This window comes from Dioscorea cayenensis, unplaced genomic scaffold, assembly GCF_009730915.1.
Source record: "Dioscorea cayenensis subsp. rotundata cultivar TDr96_F1 unplaced genomic scaffold, TDr96_F1_v2_PseudoChromosome.rev07_lg8_w22 25.fasta BLBR01001312.1, whole genome shotgun sequence".
Lineage (NCBI taxonomy): Eukaryota > Viridiplantae > Streptophyta > Magnoliopsida > Dioscoreales > Dioscoreaceae > Dioscorea > Dioscorea cayenensis.
In genome coordinates, this window is record NW_024087703.1 from 27,997 (window position 1) to 52,475 (window position 24,479).

General features: G+C 35.5%; 1 long non-coding RNA gene across 6 annotated transcripts; it reads left to right on the forward strand.

Moving 5' to 3' along the window:
- Nucleotides 1-3,593: 3,593 nt before the first annotated feature.
- Nucleotides 3,594-13,625, forward strand: LOC120256166. 6 transcript variants are annotated; one of them, XR_005535206.1, is made up of 8 exons: nucleotides 3,594-7,185; nucleotides 7,338-8,254; nucleotides 8,334-8,369; nucleotides 8,451-8,522; nucleotides 8,616-8,717; nucleotides 8,820-8,894; nucleotides 8,971-9,146; nucleotides 12,940-13,625. It is a non-coding gene; the product is annotated as an uncharacterized LOC120256166 (long non-coding RNA). The 6 variants fall into 6 exon arrangements; XR_005535204.1 differs by lacking the exon at nucleotides 8,334-8,369 and having other exon boundaries at nucleotides 12,940-13,175; nucleotides 13,271-13,625; XR_005535205.1 differs by lacking the exon at nucleotides 8,334-8,369 and having other exon boundaries at nucleotides 8,451-8,545.
- The last annotated feature ends 10,854 nt before the right edge of the window (nucleotides 13,626-24,479 follow it).

The window sequence follows — 24,479 nt, forward strand, 5'->3', positions numbered from 1 at the left end:
CTATAATAATGAGAAAATGCTGTGAAGAAATTATTGATTTTAATTTACTAATTTTAATTTAATTATATATTTAATTTATATTTCACTAATTAATCTCATAAACAATGATATCAAAAATAAATATAATACAACAAATCAAACATCAATCAAATTTTTTTTCTCTTAAAAAAATTACCAATATAAAATGAAAATGTTTAACATGGAAGAATTTTCTACAATTCATATAATCATATAATTTTTTTGTCTCCTAAATAAATGAGCAATACAAAATGGATCAGTTTTCCTTGTTTGAAAAGTCAAAGAAAGCAAACCAGAGAAGAAACCTCGAGCTCAAAATATTTTCCATTATTCATATAATTATATAACATATATATATATATATATATATATTTACCTTCAAAATAAATTAACATTATACAATGTAAATGTTTTTTACATGTTTCGAAAAGTCAAAGAAAGCAGAAGATAAAATTAAAGATGGCAGCCCACATCTCTGCACAAAAACTGAGAACATAATCCACAAGGGCGTCTACGTGCATGAAAACAGACAAAAAAAGAATCATGGATCATGACAACCCTTTCCCCACCAAACCCTAACAACCCTAACCCTAACCCTAATCCCTAACTACTTAGTTCAAATCTAACGTGGAGATGTTTCCCTTCTTAGATTTTCGGTCATGTCTCAGCATACCTATGTGCAATATATGCCCTACCACTTCCATATGTTGGAATAAGGTACCCCTTAACTTAATAATGAGAACGCACCAATGGACTTTTGAAAAAACTATATTCATGTCCAAATATAACACCAATCAAAGTCCTTGATCCAGCTTGTATGCAGGATATTTAAAAAGTTAGGCACCAACAGACAATGATTGATGAAGGCCTATATAAATGCTTTAGTTCTCTTCCATGCAATGCACCAACTCACTTGAGTTAAAAAGTTCTCTTTTCGGATTTAGGGTTTGGACCTTGCAAGGTCCTAGCTTAGGTGTATTTCCGGCGAACATGGCCCGGAAAATGCCGCAAGTAATACTTGCGGCGGTGATATGTGTGATCGCCATTGCTGTGGCAGAGGCCGACCATAAGCCTTATATCTATTCCTCTCCTCCGCCACCTTATCATTATAAGTCACCACCACCACCTTCACCTTCTCCTCCTCCTCCATATCACTATAAATCACCACCACCACCATCACCATCTCCACCTCCTCCTTATCATTATAAGTCTCCACCACCACCTTCACCATCTCCTCCTCCTCCTTACCATTATAAGTCACCACCACCACCTTCACCTTCTCCTCCTCCTCCATATCACTATAAATCACCACCACCACCATCACCATCTCCACCTCCTCCTTATCATTATAAGTCTCCACCACCACCTTCACCATCTCCTCCTCCTCCTTACCATTACAAGTCACCACCACCACCATCACCATCTCCACCTCCTCCTTATCATTATAAGTCTCCACCACCACCCTCTCCCTCACCTCCACCTCCATACCACTATAAATCTCCTCCACCACCCTCTCCCTCACCTCCTCCTCCATACCACTATAAATCTCCTCCACCACCCTCTCCCTCACCTCCTCCTCCCTACCATTACAAATCTCCTCCACCACCTTCCCCATCTCCTCCTCCTCCCTACCATTACAAGTCACCTCCTCCTCCTTCTCCATCTCCTCCTCCTCCATACCACTACAAGTCACCTCCTCCTCCTTCTCCATCTCCTCCTCCTCCCTACCACTACAAGTCACCTCCTCCTCCTTCTCCATCTCCTCCTCCTCCCTACCACTACAAGTCACCACCACCTCCATCTCCAATGCCTCATCCTCCATACCACTACAAGTCACCACCTCCTCCATCTCCAATGCCTCATCCTACCCTACCACTACAAATCACCACCACCACCATCTCACTCACCACCTCATCATCCCTATCATTACAAGTCACCCCCACCTCCATCTCCAATGCCTCATCCTCCCTACCACTACAAATCTCCACCTCCACCATCACCCTCACCACCACACGTCTACTACTACTCCTCTCCACCTCCTCCCCATCACTACTAGAAGTTCATGTCACAAGCCCAAGGCTCTTGCTATTAGCTCCATGCTATTAACGTAAGTAATACTCTCCTAGCAACAGTTGTTGACATTGCGTTCTTGCAATCTTTTTAAGATAAATTTAAAATGGCTAGCTTAGTTTTGCTAAACTATTTTTCTGCTTGTGTTTGCAGCACCATTGCTCAACCAATGGATAAGCTAATAAAGGAGCTCAGTATTCCCAATATTAGCTACATTTTCTTATATGTATTTGTGTATGTTGTTGTTTGGAACAATAAGCCAGCAAAAGATCAAAATCAATAAAGATGGACATCTGATGCTGGTACGTTGTGTGGTACCCAGAGTTAATTGTACTATTTGTCAAGTTGAAGGGCTTTAATTATTTGCAACCTTTTGAGTTCTTTTGTTAATAAATAGTAATATTTCTTAATTTACATTTGAGTGTTTCTTTTGAATGGAATAAAACATATAAAGATAAGTTTATCTAATTTTAATTTTGATTATTTTAATTTGCTGAAGAATGTATGCATGGTGGAAATGGAATGACTCTAATCTTAGAAAAGAAGTATGTAATCCGGTGAATTAATGGCCAAGGAAGACCTTACAAGGTGCCCTCCCTGTTTTCATCTAAGAAGACATAGCAATATAGCAGACAATAGACATGCACATGGCCCATTATTTAAGAACTTGTTCACTGTCTTTTGTGGATAAAGATCCATTTTATGGAGTTAGATCATGAGCATGAGATTTATCACCCCAATTATATATTATTTTACATTAAATAAATAAATTACATGTACTATGGATCATAAGTCACTAGCTGTACATGACCATCTTTTAAGAATAAAAAAAAAGAAATTTTAACAGTTACAAATTACTCCTACGGAGTTGGAATTCAATTACCCTCGAATAATATTTTTATTTAAAAATAATTTATATTTGATAATAATATTACTATTTTATGTAAAATATCTCATATGTAAATATAAATAAAGTCTATAAATGTCTTCGGAATCAAACCATAGCACATGCTTACAAAATCTTGTCATAAATTTCTTTTTTTGTTTTTATTCATAAATACGAAACAAATAAAAAATTATATGTTAAAGATCCACACAACTAGTAAATTGAGTTTTACAAGACATACGCTCTCCACCCTGTGTGAGCAAAGGATTAAACATCTTATATGGAAAATTTAATATCAATAGACATGTCAAAAATATTAATTTGATTTATACTATAATTTGTTTTTAATCTTTTCTTTTATTTATGTTTCGAATCCATTATTATATGAACCGCAACTATGACCGGATGTTACTCAGAATTTTGGTTTAAAAAAATATGAACCACAAAATATATATATTATATTTTGAAAAAAAGTATTAATTCTATATTTATTGGCCCAAAATATTTGAGTTTACTATTGCCAAACATTTTGTTTTTACTCCTTGGATGGTTCGTAGGTAGACAAAACAATTTATTTATCCTTGAATTAATTATATTTACATCTTGGTACGGAGTTGTCGTTTATCAAGATCAATAACAAATGAGGACCACACATCAGTAATTCTCAAACTTCAACTCAACCAGTAAAACCTTCAGACTTTCACAGTACCCTACAATTCCATGCGTTCCAAAAACATCCCATTTCTAATTCAATATTTTAAATTTAATTATATTTTTATGAAAATTTAATTTTACTTTTATTTGTTTATTTCTTATCTCTACTGCTTTTCCCATTTCACTGATAAGCTTTTTTGGGGTTCGGATCAAGGTATCAACTGGGCCGTGTCACCCACGGGTTGACATGATATGGGCATGGATCCCTGCTTCTTACTAGGCCGATGGGTTGCGGCCCTTGTACCTCTATCTCTCTTTTAATTATATATACGTATATACACTTAGTTAAATATTGACTAAAATAAAGTTTGGAAGTTTTCCATCAAAAATTATTCTAGGAGTGATTGATAACAACGTGATTCTTTAGAGTTAAAATCTTGGAAAAGTAAAATTACAGTAGTTGATATGTAAAAGAAAGTGTTTATTGAAATTCATAGAAAACTATATTCTAGGGTTTGGTAATTAGCGGGTAAATTTTTGAGGAGGTCACTGTGTTTTGATCAATTTTCACTTTGGTCACTATTTTTCAATTTATATCAAAGCTGTTATCAGAAATCGATTTCATTTTAACGAGCTGTCACTCTTGGATTTCCAGCCAAATTTATCTGATGTGACAGCCGGAGATGCCACATCATATTAAATTAATCATTTCTTGACACCTAGCTGGACTGGACATATCAACTTTGATCCACGTCATATTAACCAATCTACTCAGCATACACAGTCAGCTGCATAGTCATCATCTTTATCTTTCCCCTCTTTCTCTTCTTTCGTGAGAGGGTCCTATGCTTGACCCCACAATCCCCAAATTACAGCCGATCATCTGAGAAGCAAAAATTCTTTGTGATCACCGGAGAGTTGCGGGGAAACGGGGAGAGGAAGAGGGAGGGAGTCTAGCTTATGCATTTGCTGACGATTGGAGTTAGGGCAAGGCGGTGGCAACCATCTCTGTACACCATGGAGAGCGGTTGGCAGGTAAGAGGTGCGCAAGATGAAGCTACAGTATACTGTAAGTCATATTACCTCCTTGTTTCGTACATTGATTTGCGTAGGATGAAGCGCCAGTGGAAATGTATTATTTTTATTAAATCTGTGAAAGGTGTTTAAATTTTTTTAAGAAGATTGTTGAAGAACATGTTAAACTTGGTTTTTGTGGGAATGATTACATCCAAAGTTGTTTTTATTACACTGGTGAAAATTTTTAAGAAGTACGACATAGAAGATTTTTGAGGGGTTTTGTCTCTTGTGATGAAACACTACTTTACAAATTACCTAATTCTTAATGGGTTGTGAATTGGAAATTATCAGTAATGTTGTATTTTATTAATAGTTGATAATTGATAGTTGTGTAGCCCTTTGGATTGATGAGGCAAAATAATTTTTTAGGGTTATTATTCTATGATGAATTTTTTTAACACCATTTGCATTAATGTTGTCTAGTACCAATTGCTGAATATTTCTCAATACACATGTTCTATGGGATGGGTGACATTCAAAATAGGAGTGAGTATAGGATGTCAGGTGTTGTAGACTTTTGTGATACTGATTTCTTATTCAGATTGGAGGTTGAACATATGGCCAGTGAGTTGAGCATTTATACAGAGGGATGCAGTTTTTGTTTTTGTGAAACCAGGAGAGGCGTGAGAGAAATAAAAAGTGATTCAGATGTCATTAGAATGGCTTCAAATGTGGGCTAGAGTAGGCATATAAGTATTTATGTGAAGGTATCTAAGATAGATGGTCCTAGTGGTGAGAAGAAATTAGGACATATTGCAAGTGTAGATGAGGTTATTGAAGATTTTAGAGATGAAGAGGCTAATGAACCATCTGATGAAGTATTTGATGAAGAGGAATCCAATGAAGGTGTATAGGACCTCCATTTAAAAGAATCTGGTCATTTACAAGAAGCTAATGAAAATGACCAGGATGTCAAATTATGACAATCTAGTCATTTACATGAAGATACTGAAGAAAAGGGAGGCAATGAAGATGTGCAGGAAGTCCAAGTACAACAATCTGGTCATTTAGATGAAGATACTAAAGAGGGAAGAAGAAGTGAATGAAGCTGTGTAAGAATATGAATCAGATGAAGTTGATCCATTTGATGAAGATCCTGAAGAAGAAGAAGAAGAAGAAGAAGAAGAAGAAAGAAGAAGAAGAAGAAGAAGAAGAAGAAGGTAATGTAGATGTCTAGGAACATGAATCAGAACAAGTTGATCATTTAAATAAAGACCATGAAGAAGATCCTGGAGAAGATGTAGGTAATGAAGGTGCGCAGGATCATGTAGATCAAGATCCTGAAGATGAGAAAGCCAATGGGAGTGATATTTATGACTCTGATTACAGTTTAAATAGTGAAGAGGATGATGGTGGGGTTGCTAGTAATGAAGATTGTGCTGATGGGCCAAGGAAGATGTCCAAGAGGAAACTGGTAAAGAAGAAAATGTTGATGAGGAGGAGGTCTTCACTGACTATGCTGCATCTGATGATCTACAGTCATGTTCCACAACTGATAAAGATGAGATAAATCCACCCAAGGCTAGATATCCTGAATTCAGAGAGGCAGATGTGAAGGATCCTCATTTTCATATAGGGATGAAGTTTAGGCATTTGCACAATTCAAGCAAATAGTGAAAAATTATGGGGTAAAAAATAGGGTTGTGATTAATTTTAGGTCTAATAGTAAGGTCAGATGTAAGGCATATTGCAGAAAGGGCTGTCCATCTTACCTATGGGCTTCTCCAATGCTAAAGGAAAAGAACACTATTTAAATCAAACCTGGATATCTGAAACATGAATGCACAAAGGACCGTAATATAAGGCATGTAGTGCTCAAAACATAGTAGAGTATTATCTGGAACAAGTTAGAGTAGACCCATCTTGAAAGCTTAGAGGCATAATACAGGCTATCAGAACAAATCAAGAGGTTGAAATATCTAGATTAAAAGCATGGAGGGCCAAAAGTATTGCCTTAAGGTATAACAGTGAGTTTTTTCCCCATGTTTATTAAGTTATCTTGAGTCTTTAATTTGCATTCAACCTGAATGCAGCATGGTGTTTATAACAGTGAGTTTTTTTTCCCTATTTTTACCTACTGGGAATTAGACTACTTGATGGGGATGAGCACACCCAGATGAGTAGGCTATATGACTACAGGTTGGAATTGCTCAAGACACACCCATAATCGACAATAAAATTTTAATGCAATGAGGGTGTGTTCTCAGCAATGTATGTGTGCTTATTTCCACTCAAAAGCAGGATTCCTGGCAGGCTATAGATAGGTAATATTAGTGGATGGTTGTTTCTTGAAGGGACATTATGGAGGTCAACTTCTTACAGCTATTGGCATTGATGTGAACAACTGCATCTATCTAGTAGCATGGGCAGTAGTAGACATGGAGAACTACCACAATTGGGTCTGGTTTCTAGAACTTTTGGTTGAAGACCTGGAAATATGCAACTCGTATCACTGAGCATTCATGAGTGACAGATAGAAGGTAAGTGTTTAATTTCAATGCCATTTTGTGTCATTTCATAACTAGCCTTACATTTTCCCATGATATCTTGTTTTTCTTTGGTGTTTTTACTTTTTCCTATGTTTGTTTGCTGGTTATTGGATCTTTTTTACAAAACATAAATTACTCCATAGGGCCTTCTAAATGTAATCGAGGAAGTATTTCCTCATAGTGAACACATGTTTTCTGTAAGGAATATACATACAAATTTTAGAAGAAGATTTAGAGGCAAAGGCCTTAAGAATCAGTTATGGGCCTGTGCTAGGAGTAGTTATGTCCCTGTATTTAATCTGGCAATGGAAACACTTAAGGATAAGTCAGAGGAACATTTTCATGAAAAATATTGCCCCTGTACATTGGAGTAGGTCACATTTAAAATCCAAAGTTAATGTGACATGTTGCTTAATAATTTATGTGAATGCTTTAACAATCAGATCTTGGAAGCTAGGACCAAAGGTATAGTTAGTCTTGATGAGATGATTAGGGCACAACTCATGATAGGGATAAAAAAAATGAGAATCAATGAAAAAAAATGCACCACACACACTATCCTAAGATTGTTAACAAATTAGAGAAAGCCAAACAACTTAGCTGGATTTGCAGGACAACCTAGTCAGGTGGTGAAAAGTACTAGGTTGTTCGTTTTCATGGGTATTTTATTGTTGACACTAAAGATATGTCTTGCAACTGTAGGTAGTGGCAATTGACAGGTATACCATGTTTCCACCCAATATCATCACTTGATTATAACAAAAAAACCCTGAAGATTGCATAGATGAGTGCTATACTGTTAGAACATTCCTGTCAACCTATAACCATATACTGAACCCAAACCCAAGACTCCAATTACTGGCCCAAGAGTCCACAAGGTCCAATGATACCCCTAGAACCAGCAAACATAAATAGGGGCAGGAAACCCTTGATGAGGAGGAAGAATCCACTTGATGAGCAGGAAGGATACATAAAAGGGAAGGTCATTAGGAAAGGCCACAACAAGAGGTGAAGTGTTTGTGGGACTATTGGACACAACAAGAGATTTCATGGCTCCCAAGTGAGTACATGTTCATATTTTCAGAAGCATTGTTTGTTTTTAATTTCTTAATTTTTTTACATGACACCTATTTTTACAGAGATACAGAACAACTAGAGAGAAACAAAATAAAGAAGTATAATGCTAAGCACCTATAACTTAATGTTTTTCCTTTCTTTGGTAGTAGATGATAAGAGCATTGTTTGGTTTGTAACAGGATGCTGGACATCATATGGACCCTATCAACACAATTGATCCTGAAGTGCTTCAAGAGCATTTCATTCACAATGTAGAAGTATTTGTTATAAAATTGTAATGACATGTTGCTATGGCAATGTTATTTAGTTGTTTCTTTTTTTTTTTTAACTGAAATTTAATGCAGATGAGGGACATACCTGCTTACACAAACTTTCCTACGAGTTCTGCACCATCAGTAGAGGCACATGACAATCCTGCAGAACAAGTACCCTCATTACAACCACAGGTATTTTGATAGAGGAGGGCATTTGTTTATTACCAATTACCTACCTCATCCAGTTGGTGTACTATTTTTTAATTTACTCATGCCATGCAAAAACCTCCCTAGGATATCCCCAACCCAGCACATGATATCCATATACCTACTGGAAGTGGAAATCAGGCAGCTGCACCACTGACACAGGTAATAGCTGAAATCTTTAATCCTTAAAAATAATTTTGCAGATTTGTGAGGTAAATTGATTACCTGAAAATTGTAGGGGAGTCAAATCAATCATGAAACCATCCCCATAACAACAGCTTGTGTCACGTCCCGACCCGCGGGCCCGCCACGTGACAACCGCCGCGACAATCCCGAGGAGGGACACACACCACTCAACCCTCGAGTCATCGCAAGGCTCACAAACTCCTGCTAAACAACACCGCAATAATAAAGGTACCAAAAACAAAACTTTCACTCGAAAAAATCAATAGTAAAGTGAAAGATATACAAATCACATTTACTGAGTTAATAACACTAGTGGATCCACTTGCACTCATACAATGCAACCCGATTAGTAAACAAACAACTCGGGATACAAATTGCCAAAGCACTTCGCCTCGCTATGACGACCAAAACCACTAAAACACGGAAGAGAGGAGGGTGAGTAACCATAGTCACTTTCGAGTGAATGGGTTAGCACAAATCTAACAGAATATCAAAACAAATCGAGGAAATTCCAATAAACACATTTCTACAATAACATAAATGAACTGGAGCGTTCACATTTGCAACACAATGAAAAATCTGAGGGATATGAAACCTTGGTATTTAAAAACCAAAACATAAATTCTCACGAGTATAGACAAAAACATCAACATGTATAAAACAAATGCCTGGATATAATTTCCCAAAATGAGTAGAAAAACCAACTTAAACAAATAAAAAGTCCTCGATAATCACAAACCCTCAATTGCATGATACATGTTCGAAAAAGCATTAAGATATCAAACATGCTATGTGAAAGATCACACTTGAATATACCAATTGCAAGAAAATAGAATTTTTCCTCAAATATTGAAATTTCATCTCGATCAAATAAACAATGGCCTAAAAACACTCTCTCTAACTTTAGCCGCCGTCACGACTAAGTTGAGAGCCGTCAAAAGTCTTCGCACCCTTGAGCGTTGGCCCACCGGTCCCGTGTGGTGACCCGGGATCGATGTATCATCAATCGGGGCTCTACGCTCCCACTGATGCTGGACAAATCAACACCCAGGTCCACAGCGCCACCTCTAAAAGGCTGGCCCGTTGGGACCCACTCTGCGATAGTCGGGCCTTAGCCCGCCCGTCACCATCAAACCAACATATAGCTGTAGCAATAATACAATCTGAATCACTCATGTCACAAGGTCCTTATCCGGGACAAGCATTCACATATCGGGGAATAAACATTATTTCCACAAATCCAAAAGCCAAAGCATAGTAATGCATGTAAACTTTCAAAAAGTATTCCAATCCCGATGTGCCAATACATTCAAAAAAACATTTTACGTCCAAATGCCAAGAATAACACAATAATATGCGAAGCTACGAAGCATTGCTTTGAGACAATAAAAACGAGTCAATATTAAAGCGCATTATAATATCCACAATCTAGAAGAACATGCCATTCAGAAATAAAAAAACCCTTTTTGTTTTTCATAACCATAAATATCAAAAGCATGCTTATACAAGTGAAAGGTTTTTACAAACCATTTCTAAAAAGTTGATGCCAACGAGTGTAGAAAAAGAAACATTAAGTTTTGAAATACAATAAAAGGCATCAAAACAAGCATAACTTTTGTTCTAGTTAAACCTCAAGTTACTTAGGATCATTCTAGCTTTCTCTTTCTTCAGCTCACTAAGTTTTCCTCCAAATACAAGATTAATCCCCAAGGTCTAGTCTATCACAACCTCTAAATACTTTTACAAGTCATGAAAAATATGTTCATCTCATCACATATATTTACACCTACCAATATACATTGATTAAATCCTACTTTACACATCATTAGGTATTTACTTTCACAAGCCTTTACTATTCGAGCCTCTCTTATACTCAACAATGTCTTAGATCCTTATCATAGTGCCACTACCTCAACATTAATATTTACTTCATCTATAATAATTTCATTGTCAAAATACTCACAAGTTGACTATCTCCTCTAAGGATGTATTAAATCAAACTATTATTAAAAAAATTCACGGGAATATTCAGGTCTTTGCAATTCAACACTTGTCACATATATAGCTCAAGCTATTCATCATCAACCTTCTAAATAAATTCCATTTAGAATAATAATCATAATCATTGGCATCCACCCGATATATATATATATATATATATATACATATGTATATCGATATGATCAAACTACAATTAAGCACCCTACACTATGCTCACAAGAACAAACCTCATCAATTTGTGAGAATCCTACTACATAAGTGTAATTATGTCACCCATGGTTCTCAGATATTACAAAGAATATATTAGCATAAATCTCACTGACCACCCAAAATCATGTATACGGTTGACCAAGTTATTCCAATTCCAATATACTAGTGTAATTATATACCTTAGCATTCAAGACTTCATCAGGTTCCATGTACCATGTTTATCACATCATGCCTCAAAACTTCAGAAATTATGCATCATTAGGGAGATTAAATCATCCATTGAACATACATAATCAATTTTACTTATAACCCATAAGCTCCATGAACTTGTTGTAATAATCAGCAATTTCCATTCATCCACCAAGCATGTATATCCTCAAGTTCAATCTCAACTAACGCAAGTACAACATTAACAAGCTTTCTCATGATTTTTCAGAGAGTAAACCACAAGTCATTTTAAATAAACCATAGTCTCTAGTAGTCATCTACACTTTCTTTTCTCCTATAGCCAGTGATTTGAAAACATGATAAAGCCATGGAAATCATTTCAGAAAAACAAATAAAATATTTTCGATACTCAATTAGAATTGTGCACTCAACATAACCCACTCACAGAACATGTTGCCTCGCGTGGAGACGCGCACACTGATTGGCGGTTTCCTTCCCCTTGGAGGATGCTTCGCCACCTAGATACAAGCAGGGAATCCAAATTCTAATGAACATAATAATGATAATCACAAGAAAATGTATAAAAATACAATTATACATGTCTAATACAAAACATTAGGGTTTTAGGGCAAAACATCGTCATTTTGGATCCAAACGATCTCAGAATGGAGTAAAACTAGTTCCAATGAGTTCAGGGTATGAAGAGCTTCAATGTGAACCAAAGAAATACCAGAAAAGACTCAAAATTTTCGGTGCTACAGTAACTTCGGAATTGCTACAGTAAACCCGAACCTTATACTATGGTTTTCTCCCAATTTACAACTCTAAATCAAAAATTTTCTTCTACAACATTCTCATACATGCATTATAAATCATTGGCTTCAATTTAAGCCTATGAATCATCATATCCATGAAGAAATCAAAGTTTTTATACAATTCTAAAAACAAGGAAATACGGAAGAAATACAAAACAAAAACATTGAATCTTAGGCTTACCGGATTAGGGAGTGAGAGAGGAATAAGTTTGGTATTTAAGTTTGCAGGAAATTCTCGCGGAAATTTTCTTCTAGGGTTAAGGATCGGCCGAACAAAGAAGCAAGGAGAAGGAAAATGAAGAAGAAGGTTCCAGGTGGTTTGTTTCACTCATTCATTTTTCTCTTTTTAATAGGAAATGACCTAATTGCCCTCCTAATAGAAAAATAATAGAGAATGGATCCAAATGACGAATTGCCCCGGATTTTTGGCGAGGGATTTTCGCACATATCCTACTATGCAATCCAGTAAAAAAATCTACAAATGCAAAAATGACTATTTTTACCCTAATGTATTCACAAAAATAAGAGAAGATCATAGGTCCAAATTTGGACCGGGTACAACAGCTTGTGATGGAAGATCAGAGCTGGAAAAGCTTGTGACAATGGGAAGGAAGAAACAACTCATCTCCAAAAGGCAAGCAAGGAAGCATATACCTGCAAGATCACCTCCTCAGGTTATTCACAACCCAACACATGATAGGCAGATTTCTATAGTAACTGGGAGTTGTGCAGCTGCACAAGTAACACAAGTTTTGATGTTGGAATACTTCAGTGTTACATAACATTTTTTTATTCTGAAACATTTATTTTTTCCTGATGAAACACAGGTAGATCAGAATTAGAACACCCATGAAACCACCCCCACAACAACAACAACAACTGGAGATGGAAGATCAAAGATGAAAAACTTGTCACAATGGCAGGGGAAAACTAGCTCCTCTCTAAAAGCCAAGCAAGGAAGCATATACCTGCAAAACCGCCTACTCAGGTCATCCACAACCCAGCACATGATCGGCACAGTCCTACAACAACTAGGAGTCAAGCAAGCGCACAAGTAGCACAAGTATATCATTGGAGTACTTCATTGATGCTTAATATTTACTTGATGACACACTTAACTTTTTTGATGGGAAACATATTTTTTCCGATGAAACACAGGTATATTAGAATCAGAAGACTCACCAAACCATAATGTGATCGAAAAATCAACCACTATCCAAATTCCCATCAAGACCACCTGTGCTAAAAAATGGAGGAGTGCTAAGAAATTTAGAAGATAGAAGCAAACCAAGTGAAATAGGAAAAAAAAAGAAAAATTTGGCTTCCACTAAGGAGCAGTGCATCTCGGAAACCATAAATATGACTTTATTAAAGTGGGTGATTCTACATTGTGCTGCATGTTTTTGTTTAAAATTGTGTATGGACCACTATAGTGGGGAATTTTCATCTTTAACTTAGGTTTTGAAAAAAAAATGTCATATTCTCTTTGTTACCTATCTCAATTGATTAAAAATTTTTCCAGGTTACCTATTTGTTAACTTTGTCAAACTATCATTCTAGACCAAAAATACTACTTGTATGCATCCTATTTTGTTATGGTATGAATGGATTCAAATTATAATGTGATCTTCCCCATTATGATGGTTGAGTTATGGCACTTTCTTTTCATCTTCAGAATAACAATAACAGTGGTATAACTTGCAATATTCAGGACTTTTATTTAAATTCATTTTGAGACTTTGAATCTGCAACAACTCATCCATGGATTTTTCTTGCACAACATGTATAATTATACACTATTCTCAAAGCTCAATCTCGTTCACAAAAAAAAAAGAATTATGATTGCTTCAGAATATCATCTCATTGCACATTCATTGGCCATTCTCTTCCACCTTCCTATGAAGGCTGGGTGTGTGTTATAGTCATGAAAGAAAGACTTGAAAATCACTTATACAAGCATTCCCTGTGAACTCCCTCTAACCATGCCCTAGCTTCCAACTCCATTTAACGATGCCCAAGGTGCGAAGGTCTAGGTTATTTTCAAATCCTTCGCTTCGCTTCCCCGTTGAGTTATGGAAAAGCCCTGAATTGCTAACATAAATGGTCTCCACGATTTCTCTTCCCCTAGCTCAGCTGAAAATCGGGAAGTTGAAAGAGGGGAAAGATGAAGATGATGACTGTATATGCGTTGAGTAGATTAGTTAATATGACCTGGAACGAAGTTGACGTGTCCAGGCCAGTTGGGTGTCAAGAAATGATTAATTTAATTTGATGTGGCATCTCCGACTGCCACATCAGATAAATTTGGCTGGAAAATCAAGAGTGACCGCTCATTGAAATGAAATCAATTTCTGATGACCACTTTGATACAAATTGAAAAATAGTGACTAAAGTGGAAATTGGCCAAAACACAGTGACCTCCTTAAAAATTTACCTAGTAATTAGCACCTTCCTTGGAACTCTCTCTTAATTTCTCAATTTACTTTTTATCTAGTTAACTAGTTAATCTTTGGAAAGTTAATATTTTATCATGTTAAATGAAGTGGTATTTAATAGGTTAATTTTTGGATAGGTCACCGAGCTTTGCTCATTTTTCAGTTTGGTCACTGGACTTTAATTTTTTTTATCTAATTAGTCATCCAACTTTAATTTCATTTCACCAGCCAGTCACCTAGAGAATTTTGATCCACAATTCCTGACGTGGCCATCGGAGAATCCCAATGAACCTTATCGGGCCACGTCACATGTCTGAAATAGCAAGTGACTCAGCAAATTAATCCTAGTTAGAAAGGTGACTTAACAAATTAATGTGACTCAGCAAATTAATCCCATGTTGGCATCTTTTTCTCTGGTTATATACATAGTCCAGTGGACAACCATTCTTCTTTTTCTTCTTCTTCTTCTTCTTTTTCTTTACCAGCAGGCGTAGTTCAATCTTCGGCGAGGAAGGTGGCAAGCAACTAGTCTTTGGAGCTTCGAGATATCTGTGAGTTAGGAAATACTGCCGGATGGGGAGGAGGCACTAGAGTACCGTAAGTGCTTGTCTGGAAACCCTAACCCTATGCTTTGCTTCATGCATTGTTTGTGAGCTCTACATTGCAAATGTGGGGTTCATTGAAGTTAGGGATTACATCTCAAGCTAGGGTTCTGACTTTTTTTTTTTTGGGATTTCACCAAATGCATTGTACTTTGTTGTTATGTTGTTTTTCTTTTTCCGAAAGTAATGTTTTCTTTCATACAAGACTTGAAGTAGTTGTCTTCCTCCTTGTGGTCCCATTGCATGTTTGTGGCATATAAATTATATTTGACGCAATGAAGATCTACAAGTTGTCTCTTTTTCTTTTTAAAGGTTTTGTCTAGATGTTGAACTTAATGCAGCTCTGGAGCCTTCCCTTTGGTCAGGTTTACTGAATTTAAATGTTTGTTTGTGTTTTTGTACCCCACTGTAATCTTTAATCAGTAGGATCCATATTTGATAAGTCTACCATTACATGATTATTTGGTTGTTAGTCTTTTTGTACCCCACAACAAACTTTAATGAAGCTCTCTGCAAGTTAATTTAAGTTTTGGTCAGGCGTGATCAATAAAAACAAAATAAAAAAATATCTTTGTTAAGTCCTTAGGGGGAAGTATTGGACATATTAGGCGTATATATATATATATATATATATATATATATATATATATATATATATATATATATATATATATATATATATATATATATTTGTTAGTTGTAGGTGGTTGGCTCTAGCTAATATTTGTAAACAAACATGAATTTGGTATGATTGTGTATTGGAATCATATCTTTGCTATGAACACTCCTTATATATGATTGTTAACAATATATATATATATATATATATATATATATATATATACATATATGTATTACTGTTAAGTATTTGTAATCATATATGTATATATATATATATATATATAATTAATTGATTAACAATACAATTACATCTATGGTATGATTGATCTACCACTTAGTTTTATATATTGTTAAGTCTTTGTTAACAATACATACAATATCTTTGTTAAGTCTTTGGGATCATATATATATATATATATATGATTGTGAACACAGTTATATCTTTGGTATGATTGATTTACCACTTAGTTTTATGCTTCCAAGTTTTTGAATGGCAAAGTATTGGTTGTTTCTGATTTTTTATGCTACATGAGTTGTTCTTAATTGTAGTGGTCCACATGGGGTGATCCATTGGTCGCCACAATGATGTTTGGGTTTACTTTTTTATTTTTCTGTTGAAAAAGTTAAGTACTTATTTAAATCGAAGTATGATGATAAAAATGAGAATTGGCCAAAGTTCAATGACCTACCCAAGAATTTAGTTTGTCACTTAGCTTTTTAGCATTGTTTCATTCATCTTTTTCTTTTTTCTTTTTTTCTTTTTGGTTTTTCATCTGATGTACATTCCTAGTTTTGTTACTAGTACCAGCTATTTTTTTTTGATGCACTTAACTTCTTCTTTGGGCATCATGTTGTCGTATAACATAATTATAATTTTATATACATGTGTGATTGCTATGAATATAGCATAGTCACCATTACTAGTTTTTTTGTTTTTTTACTTAGTTGTTTCTGATCCATGTTTATGTGATTTGAATGGCATCAGCTCTTTTTTTCTTCCTTTTGAGTTTCATTCCTTTTGAGTTACATTCCTATATTCTTGTACTTACCCATTTTTGGTTGATGTAGTAAAGTTCTACTTTTTTTTTTTGTTTTTGATTTATCTTTAGTTTAGGCTTCATTTGAAGTAAATGTTTATGATTGTATGGCATATTTTTCCCTTTTTTAGCTTCAGTGCAAGTAATGTTATTACGAATGATGAAGAATGTTATCCATAGTTGTATTTTCCTTATTACAGACAATCCTGATAAAGTTTCAATGTCTAATTAGCTTCATTACATTTTTCATTTCAGTGCCAACTGTAGAATTGTTCACTATCAAGATGCATTACAGTATTGGGGTTTGCACAAAAATTTGTAGGTTATATAGACTTTTGTTGTGTAGACAAGATTTCAAAATTAGAGCTGTTATCTATGGGAAAAGATCTTAACTTAGATGTTGAAGGAAGTAGCATTTGGTGTCTAGGTAGCAGTGATGGGCAGAATGAGCTTAGGGAGATCCATTCTGACATGAATGCTCTACAAATGGAATTAGCAGTAAGTTCATCTAACAGGGAGGTCGATGTTCTAATTAGGGCTACATATGATCAAGCTGGACATGATGAAGCAAGTGAAAATGAAGAAGTGAATGAGGAGGGCAGTGATTTAGAGGGCAGATTAATTGGTCTAGGTGGCCAGAGGGAAACAAATGAGGATGACAGTGACCTGTGTGATTCTAGTTACAAATTTATTGATGAGTTTGAAGAAGATGCAAAAAATGGAAGGGAAATGAATAGGAACTTCTAGAAGGTTAGAATGAGGATAGTTACTATTTAGATTATGTTGGATATGAGGAGCTAAAGTCAGCATCATCAATAGATGAAGATGAGTTAGAATCAGGTAGACCAAAATACTCCATCTTATGAAGAATTTTATGAAGAAGTTAACATGCAGAATCCCCATTTTAAGATTGGAATGATATTCAAAAGTTTTGATCCATACAAGGAATCTGTGAGGAATTATGGTATGAAGAATAAGTATGCCATGAATTTCAAGCCAAATTCTAAAAAGAGATTCAAAGCTTTTTGCAAAAGAGGCTGTCCTTTCTATCTTTGGGACTCACCAATGGTAAAGGATGGGAGTACAGTGTAGATTAAGACAGGGAAATTAGAACATGAGTGTGCAAGAGATGACAACAACAAGCATGTGATTGGCCACTGGATAGCTAAGACATACTTAGAGTAATTCGGAGCACATCCTACCTGGTATCATCCAAGCAGTGAAGACAAACCAGGAGGTGGATATTAGCAAACTGAAGGCATATATAACCAAATGCGTGAGGTTTATTTCTTTTTCTTACAGTTCTATCTAAATTATGTATGCAACTAATTAAATTTGAATCCACATTTGCATCTAATTATTTTTCTCAATCCAGAATTATTGATGGTGATGAGAAGACCCAGATATCAAGGCTTTATGATTATAGGCTAGAACTAATAAGAACACATCCTGGTTTCACCATAGTGTTCAAATGTGACTAGGGTGTGTTCCAATGCATGTATATTTGTCTTTCTCCTTTGAGAGAAAGATTCTTGGCAGGGTGAAGACAGAATACTGTCATTGGATGGTTGTTTTTTAAAAAGCATGTATGGGGGACAACTGTTGACAGCAGTTGGGATAGATGCAGATGACTACATTTATCCAATTGCATGAGCCATAAGTCATCCTAACTTAGGTTATATGATTGATGATTTTTTTTTAATGATTTTTTTGATTACCTGTTTAATCTGAATTGTTTGGTGGAGTGGACAAAGAGAACAAGAACAATTGGAAATGGTTCTTAGAACAGCTTGCACAAGACTTGGGGATTAATAATAGCCATCACTTAGCATTTATGACTGATAGGCAGAAGGTAATTTTATATTTTAGTTGTGGTTGTATGTGAACTTAATTGATTGTCTAGGGTTTAATACCTATTTATTGACTGCTTTCTAATTTACTTGTTGAATTAATATATCTAATTGATGATTTCATTGCTTGTTTTCTCTCTTTTTTTTTTTTCCTTTTCTCCATGTTGTGGTTGTATGTCAACTTAATGTGGTTTTCTAGGGTTTAATACCTGCTATAGAGGAGTTATTTCCTTATAGTGAGCACAGTTTCTGTGTTAGACACATGCACACTAATTTTAAAAAGAACTCTAGAGGAAAAATATTTAAAGACCAGTTGTGGTTGTGTGCTAAATCAAGCTAGTTATTTGCATTTGAGAAAAATATGGCCATCTTAAATGGAATGTCCACAAATGCATGTAATTACATGAAGAACATAACCTATAACCATTGGAGTAGGTCACACTTCAAATTAATTTTTAAATGTGACATCCTACTCAATAATTTATATGTGTGCTTCAATAGCTAAATACTTAAAGCTAGGATTAAGGGGGTAGTGACAGTGAATGAAATGATCAGAACAAGGTTGATGATGAGGACTCAAAAAAGAAGAGATGCAATGAGAAAATGTACAATAGTCCATTGCCTTAGGATTCTAAAAAAATTAGAGAATTCCAAACAATTGAGTTTGGTTTTACAACACATCCTAGTTTGGAGGAAGAAAATACCAAGTTTTAGGTCTAAAAGGCCAATTTGTAGTTGATAAAGATGAAAGCACATGCTCATGTAGGAATTGGTAGTTGACTAAGATTCCTTATTGTCATGCTATCTTAGTGATCTACTATAACAAAGATTAGGCTGAGAATTACATAGATAATTGTTACAATGTGAGTACCTATCTAGCGACATACAACCACACATGGCAGAGATTCTTGGCCTAAAAAGCCACCAAGGGCCCATGCTCCCACCTAAGCTACAGATAAGAGGAAGAGGGAGGAAGACCATACTGAGGAGAATGGAAGCTGGTAAGGAAATCAGGACTAAAGGAAAAGTAAGCAGGAAAGATGTTAGAAAGAAGTGCAGCATATGTGGCAGTGTGGGCCACAATAAAAGGTACCATGGTCATTAGAAACAGGTAATTAAGTTAAATAGTAGCCTTTTATTGGGTGCTATTAAATTAATTCATATTGTACAATTAACTAAACTTGTGCTTATAGCAGGCTTCACATGGAAATTCAGATGGACAATAGCATGGACACCAAAGTGAATGAGTTCAGGACAACCCAATGGATGGCATTGACTCAAGGGTTTTGCAGGAACATTTTCAAATGGTTAATTATCTATCAACCTCAAGGAATATTATGGGTTGATAATTTAACATCAAGTTGATGTTACAGGTTGATAATTTAACCATGGGGAGCTAACAAGATGAAGCTACATCACTCTCATAGGTACCTAAAGAGCCCCTGCCACAGGTAATTCTTATACAAAAAAATAAAAAAATATATGCTTAAAAAATAGAGTAATAAGTCGTGGTTGTTCTCAGTCACAGGTTCAATAAGATTGTCCCACTTTAGAATCAATTGTACCTGAAGTGCCCCAGTCACAGGTAACTATAAAAAATTTTTGATTGTAAATGCACTTCATTCTCTATTTAATGTTTAAAATACTATAGTTAATTGATGCAATTGACATGGCATCAGTTAGGGCTGCAATGAAGAGGAAAAAAATTATCTACAATAGGAGACAAAGGTACTTGCACAATTCCTACAAGTAGCACAAATCAATTCTCAATTGCTACCATGCATCAGGTCCAAGATAAAGATCAAGATAAAAGGCAAACAAACAAAGGAGGAGGTTGTCCATCAAGAAAAAGGAAGTCATGGCTACCTCCTGGAAGTTGCTTCGGTGGTTCTGTTGCAAGAAATGTTTCTTTTTTGGGTGCATGTATGATGACATGCTATTTTGTAATTGCAGTTTCCATGTAATTGGAGTTGTTTGTTATAATTTCTAGAATTGTTGTCTCCAGGAAGTTTTGTGTCTTCAGTTGTTTGTCAAAACTAAGTATGAGTGTCTTCAGTTGTAATTGGAGTTTTTGTCTTCAGTTGTTATGTCAAATTGGGCATGCTTGTAATTGGAGTTTTTGTGTCTTCAATTGTTTGTCAAGCTGGGTATGAGTGTCTTCAGTTGTAATTAAAGTTTTTGCCTTTAGTTGTAATGTCAAATTGGGCATGCTTGTAAATGGAGTTTTTATTTCTTCAATTGTTTGTCAAACTGGGCAAGATTGTGTTCAGTTGTAATTGGAGTTTTTTGTCTCTTCATTTCATGTTTTTTGTCTTCAGTTTGTCAAACTAGGCATGCCTATCTTCAATTGTAACTGGGCATGAATCCAAAAACCAAAAATGCTCAAAGAATCTCATTTCCTTTGGGTAAGCACAACTCCATTTCCAGGTTTAACTTAATTACATTGTTAATCATAATAGGAAATAAAATTCAAACAATTAATTAGTTTCTAGTCAGGGAAACTAACTAAATGAAGCCAGAAAGCAAAAAAAAAAACCCATGTTTCAACTTATTTCCATTATTAATCAAAACAAGATATAAACTTCAAATAAACCCAACACTTGTTCAATTAATTAGTTTACATTCAGGGGAACTAATTAATTGAAGCCAGCCAAAAAAACTAGAAAAAAACTTCAATTTCTTCCAATTGATAAAATCTTTTACAACCACATTCCCATGTTTATCTTATTTACATTATTATCCCAACAAAAAATAAACTGCAAAAGGCCAAAAAATTCAGCTGAGCTTCATCCTTCTAGCCAACCTTAAACCGAATTTCTTGAGTTTTCAGTGGCTGGTGAATCCTCCATCTTGAGAAGATTCCAACTTCACCCATTTTTCCACTACTAGCTCCTTTCACCATCTCATCCCCATTGTAAATGCCCTATATCTCTCTCCCTGCCTAATGAAGAACAATGGCAACAAAGCTTAAAAGACTGGTTGCTTGCCACCTTCCTCACCGGAGAAGTCCAGTATAGGAGAAGAAGAATGGCTCTAACTCTCCACTAGGCTCTTTCTAAACCAGAGAAGAAGATGCCAACGTGGCCTCACCTTGCTAACTGGGATTAATTTGTTGAGTCACCTTGTTATTTCTGACAAGTGACATGGCTCGGTGAGGACTGGGATTCTCCGGTAGCCATGTCAGCAATTGGGGGTCGGAATTCTCTGGGTGACTAGCTGGTGAAATAAAATTTAAAGCATGCTAACTAAGAGAATGGAAATAATAAAGAAAATAGAAGGAAAACTAAAGTAACAAAGTGCATATATATGTATATGGCAATATGTTTTCTTCGGATGTTCATAGAGTGTCCGCAGAGAAGGTAAAAGTAAGAGAAAAAAACAAAAGAGAGAGGTTGGGTAACTGTAATGAAGAATAGTGGCTGAGTGTTGTATTGGGTTGAAAAAGGGGTGAGTGAGGTGGTTGGTTTGTTTTAAAAAATTTTTACACACCCCTTGGGGGTGGGTGCAAATCAACTTCAATGGTTGTGATTGACTTTGTTACTGTTGTGATGATGATCAGATGGTTGTGATGAGAGCTTTGACTGTTCATACCACTCCTCATTGTTCATAGTACTGTTCACTGCATTGTTTCACGGATACTATTGATGTCACTGTTTACACCAATGGACAATTTGGAGCCGTTGGATTCAAATCCAATCGCTAATATAGGGATGCACGTAGAATTGTTATATGGACACTCCTAGTAGACTCGTCCTCTATATATTTATAATTTTTGAGAAAAAAACTATTTTCATTAAAATTAATATTATCTAGCATCTACAAATGATATTAGTTTTAGTTTTAGCCTTGTAGTGCATGATTATTCTAAAATATTTTTGAATGCTTCCAAAATTTATTTATTTATTATTATTATTATTTTTATTTTTAATTTTTTTGGGGGGTTTTGAATTTTTTATTTTAAATAAAATTAAAAATTAAATGGGCTAGCCCTTATGTCGTGCTTTGTGTTGGGCCAATCCCTTTTGGGTTAGTGTGTGGTTCTTGCTTAAGAAGGCCCATTTGACATCTTCGGATTCGGGTGCACTTACCTAGCCACTCGGGACACCAGGCTTTGGAAGCGCAAGTCTGAAAAGCCAGAGTTATAGCAGTGATCTCAGCTTTGATGGGTGAATCCAACATTATTCCTGAACTTCCCAAGATATCTTTAATATTGCTCACTCTGTTTCTATGATGCCAAATTTTAATCGAGTTGTGAAAATAATTAGATGTGTTCTGATACCCCTTTGCTCAACCATTTGGCTTTTGCACGCTGATCCCAATAAGTCGCATTTTGCCTAAGGAGAGCGTTATGCTGGCCCCTCAAAGCTCTAAGCCAAGTTTGTTGCCATTTCCCATCAATATCAGCCCGAGTATTTTCCATCTCCATAATCTCAGCTTCAATGTTTCTAATTTCTTCTTTAATATGGCAATGACTAGCTTTCCTTCACCTGAAAAGATTAAATTTAGTACAAGAGATAACATGGGTGAAAGAGTACATAGGAGAAGAAATTGAAAGATTAGACCAAGATTTGGCAACTTCATTATAGCAACTTTCATAATCAAACCAAAAATTATCAAAACGGAAAATTTTTCTACCATTAAAGATCTGGCAAGCTTGCCAAGGTTAAGAGAGTTTGTTTGGACACGAGGAACTCATATATATTTAAATGAGTTATCTCCGCCCTAATGAGCTTGCATGAGCTTGTGTGACCTCATGCAAGCTCATCAAGGCAAGCTTATGTTGCTTATCAATGGCCGTGTGACCTACATGCAACACAGGCAAGCTTACCCTCATAACCTCATGCTATACAGCATGAGTTTTGGCATGTTTGCTTGTGGTTAAGGAACTTTCCCATGTAGACACCATTGACATTATTAGGAAGGCAGAAGACAAGGAAAAAAAATTGAAAGAAAAAGGATAAAATAATTATTTGTGTTTTTAAAATTCAGAAAATTACCAAAAACACCCCCTCTAAAGTTTGCAATATTGCCAAAGACACCCCCTTAATTTGGCAATCCCTACAAATCCTTTCCTTTTAAACTTAATGTTTTCCAAACCCCCAAACCATGTAACGGTGGTTAACGGAGTTATTTTTAAATTTTATGGACGAAAATTACACTTTAATGGAAAGTCATGGCACTGCAATCATTTTGGCGGTTTGAGAGGAAGTTGGGGGGGGGGTGGGGGTTTATAGGGTAATCCAAAGAGACGACTTTACTGGAGCCGTATACTTGTTTTTTCTCAACTCGCGTCTTTAGCTTTTTCCCTTTCCAAAGTTGTCTCTACCGGCACATCCTTTGTAATTTCAGCTTTTTCCCTTCCACCAGTGTCTCAAAGAAGAAGTCCTGCGCAAGTATTCGGCATTTCATCAGTTTGCAATCTAAGGTATTGAAGAAGTTGTGATCATGGTTTTATGTTAACTATTCTGTTAGGAAGAAAGATTCTTTGGTTTTGTTTTGTGGTTCTAATTTTTATTGGAAGATATTGAAGTCTGCAGGAGGATTTCTTGGCAGGGGTTTTGTTTGTCTGCAGGGAGATTTCTCGACTAGGGTTTTGGTTTTGTTTTACATTTTCATCTGTGAATATGATCGAAATAGGTTTTTGATTGTTATGATTTATGTAGTGTTTATAATGTACGTTCCCCTTTCATTTGATATGGTTGCAGTTTTATAAATGAGGTTTCTATTTAAGAAATGAGTTTTAGTTTAAAAATGTATTCCTTCGTTTAAATATTGTTGTCTTTGTTTAAGAATCTAGGTCTCTGTTTAACAAAGCGATATCT